This window comes from Arachis duranensis, chromosome 4 (assembly GCF_000817695.3).
Source record: "Arachis duranensis cultivar V14167 chromosome 4, aradu.V14167.gnm2.J7QH, whole genome shotgun sequence".
In the NCBI taxonomy this organism is placed as follows: Eukaryota; Viridiplantae; Streptophyta; class Magnoliopsida; order Fabales; family Fabaceae; genus Arachis; species Arachis duranensis.
The window spans coordinates 60,714,194-60,717,935 of record NC_029775.3 but is presented as its reverse complement, the minus strand read 5'-3'; the positions used below and the strand labels follow the sequence as shown (position 1 = coordinate 60,717,935).

Below are 3,742 nucleotides of genomic sequence, written 5' to 3'. Positions count from 1 at the left end.
ATAATAAAAACTAACTAAAACATACTAAAAACATACTAAAAACAATGCCAAAAAGCATATAAATTATCCGCTCATCAATTACTCATAGGATTCCTCTTAGAGGTGTACATGAACTGGTTATTTGCAACCATTTCAATGAGTTCCTAAGCTTCTGTAGGCATTTTTTCAGGTGAATAGATCCACCTGCAGAATGGTCCAATGACATCTTAGACAATTCAGACAGACCATCATAGAATATATCCGGGATGGTCCATTCTGAAAGCATGTCAGAAGGACACTTTTTGGTCAGTTGCTTGTATCTTTCCCAAGCTTCATAGAAGGATTCACCTTCTTTCTGTCTGAAGGTTTGAACATCCACTATAAGCTTGCTCAACTTTTGAGGAGGAAAGAACTTGGCTAAGAAAGCCGTGACCAGCTTATCCCAAGAGTTTAGGCTATCTATAGGTTGAGAGTCTAACCATGTTCTAGCTCTGTCTCTTACAGCAAAAGGGAAAAGCATAAGCTTATAGACCTCGGGATCAACTCCATTGGTCTTAACAGTATCACAGATCTGCAAGGATTCAGTTAAGAACTGAAAAGGATCTTCTGATGGAAGTCCATGAAACTTGTAATTCTGTTGTATCAGAGAAACTAATTGAGGCTTTAGCTCAAAATTATTTGCTCCAATGGGAGGGATTGAGATGCTTCTTCCATGGAAGTTGGAATTTGGTGCAATAAAGTCACCAAGCATCTTCCTTACACTATTGATGGATTCATCCTCATCCTTCCCAGTGTCTAGGATTATGAAGTCAGCAGGGACATAAAGGCCTTCAACCTTCACTAACACATCTTCTACAAATCCATAAGCCTGTTTAATTGATTTGTCTGCCATCTCTAGTGAGATTCTTGTAGCTTGTACCTCAAAGATCCCTAGTTTCTCCATTACAGAGAGTGGCATGAGGTTGATACCTAACCCCAGTTCACACAGAGCCTTTTCAAAGGTCATGGTGCCTTTGGTGCAAGGTATTAAGAACTTTCTAGGATCCGGTTTCTTTTGAGGTAATGTCTGCTGAATCCAGGTATTTAGTTCATTGATGAGATATAGAGGTTCGTCCTCCCAAGTCTCATTACCAAATAACTTGGCATTCAGCTTCATGATTGCTCCTAGATACTGAGCAACTTGCTCTTCAACAATATCTTCGTCCTCTTCAGAGGAAGAATACTCATCAGAGCTCATCAATGACAATAGTAAGTTTAGTGGAATCTCTATGGTCTCTGTATGAGCCTCAAATTCGTTTGGTTCCTCAATAGGGAACTCCTTATTGGTTAGTGGACATCCATTGAGGTCTTCCTCACTAGGAATCACTACCTTTTCACTCTCTCCAGGTTCGGCCATTTTGGTTATAGTTATGGCCTTGCACTCTCTTTTGGGATTCTTTTCTGTATTGCTTGGGAGAGTACTAGGAGGAGTTTCAGTAACTCTTTTACTCAGCTGACCCACTTGTGCCTCCAAATTTCTGATGGAGGACCTTGTTTCATTCATGAAACTGAGAGTGGTCTTAGATAGATCAGAGACTATGTTTGCTAAGCCAGAGAGGCTCTGCTCAGAATTCTCTGTCTATTGCTGAGAAGAAGATGGAAAAGGCTTGCTATTGCCAAACTTATTTCTCCCACCATTATTGTTGTTGAAGCCTTGTTGAGGCTTCTGTTGATCCTTCCATGAGAAATTTGGATGATTCCTCCATGAAATATTATAGGTGTTTCCATAGGATTATCCCATGTAATTCACCTCTTCCATTGTAGGATTCTCAGGGTCATAAGCTTCTCCTTCTGAGGAGGCTTCTTTAGCACTGCCAGATGCAACTTGCAATCCAGTCAGATTCTGAGAAATCATATTGACTTGTTGAGTCAATATTTTGTTCTAAGCTAATATGGCATTCAGAGTATCAATCTCAAGAACTCATTTCTTCTTATTCATCCCATTATTCACAGGATTTCTTTCATAAGTGTACATGAACTGGTTATTTGCACCATCTCAATGAGTTCCTGGGCTTCTGCAGGGGTTTTCAGATGAAGAGATCCACTAGCAGAAAGGTCTAATGACATCTTGGACAATTCAGACAGACCATCATAGAATATACATATGATGTTCCATTCGGGAAGCATGTTAGAAGGACACCTTTTCATAGAGGGATTCACCTTCTTTCTGATTGAAGGCTTGGACGTCCAACTAAGCTTGCTCAGCTTTTTAGATGGAAAGAATTTGGTTAAGAAAGCGTTGACCAACTTGTCCCAAGAGTTCAGGCTTTCTCTAGGTTGTGAGTCCAACCATGTTCTAGCTCTATCTCTTACAGCAAAGGAGAAAAGCATAAGTCTGTAGATCTCGGGATCAACCCCATTGGTCTTAACAGTATCACAGATCTGCAAGAATTCAGCTAAGAACTGATGAAGATCTTCTGATGGAAGTCCATAAAACTTGCAATTTTGCTGCATTAGAGAAACTAATTGAGGCTTAAGCTCAAAGTTGTTTGCTCCAATGGCAGGAATTGAGATGCTTCTTCCATAGAAGTTGGAAGTTGGTGCAGTATAGTCACCAAGCATCTTCCTTGCATCTCTGGCATTGTTGTTGGGTTCGGTTTCCATGCGTACTTCTTTTTCAAAATCTTCTGTAAGGTCCTCTCTGGAGTGTTGTGCTTTAGCTTCTCTTAGCTTCTTCTTCAGAGTCCTTTCAGGTTCAGGATTAGCTTCAACAAGAGTGTTTTTATCCCAATTTTTGCTCATATGAAAAACAAGAAAACAAAGGGAGTAGTGGAATCATCTTTGTCACAGTATAGAGATTCCTTGAGGTGTTAGAAGAAAAGGAGAATAGAGGAATGAGGTAGAGGGATAATAAGAAGAATTCGAACATAGAGGGGGAAAGAGAGGATTCGAATTATGAGTAGAAGAGAAGTGTTGGCAAATAAATAGAAAGAGATGAGAGAGACAGTATTCGAAAATTAAAATTAAAACAATTAGTTAATTAAAAAGATTTTTGAAAAAGTGGTTAGTGATTTTCGAAAATTGGAAGTGGAAAAGTGGTTAGGTGGTTTTAAAAAAGATAAGAAATAGTAATTAGTTGAAAAAGATTTGAAAATAATTTTGAAAAGATAAGAAGTTAGAAAAAGATTTTGAAATCAAAATTTTAAAAAGAATATATGATTGAAAAATATTTGATTGAAAAAGATATAATTTGAAAAGATATGATTGAAAAAGAAATTAAAAAGATTTGATTTTTAAAATTGATGACTTGACTAACAGAAAACTAAAAGATATGATTCTAGAATTTAAAGATTGATCCATTCTTAACAAGAAAGTAATAAACTTGAAATTTTTGAATCAAAACATTAATTGTTAGCAAGGATTTTTTTTTTGAAAATATAACATAACAGTAAAAAAAGATTTTTGAAAAATTAGTTTGAAAATTTTCAAAAAAAAAATGAAAGATGAATGTTTAAAATATGTTTGATGCAAAAAGTTATGAATTAAAACATGAAAATTTGAAAGAATTTGAATTGGAAAAGAAGTTACCTCCATAGTGTCATCTTGGCGTTAAACGCCCAGAATGCTATCCATTTTGGCGTTTAACGCCCATTTGGCTGCCTCTTTTGGCGTTTAACGCCTAGCCAGATACCCTGGCTGGCGTTAAACGACAGGAATCCTTCTTTACTGGGCATTTTTCTAAACACCCAGAATGCTGTCATTTATGGTGTTAAACGCTCAGAAT

General features: G+C 37.1%; 1 non-coding gene across 1 annotated transcript; it reads left to right on the top strand.

Moving 5' to 3' along the window:
• Window positions 1-259: 259 nt before the first annotated feature.
• Window positions 260-367, top strand: LOC127747400 (small nucleolar RNA R71). The gene has a single exon (XR_008009199.1). It is a non-coding gene; the product is annotated as a small nucleolar RNA R71 (small nucleolar RNA).
• The last annotated feature ends 3,375 nt before the right edge of the window (window positions 368-3,742 follow it).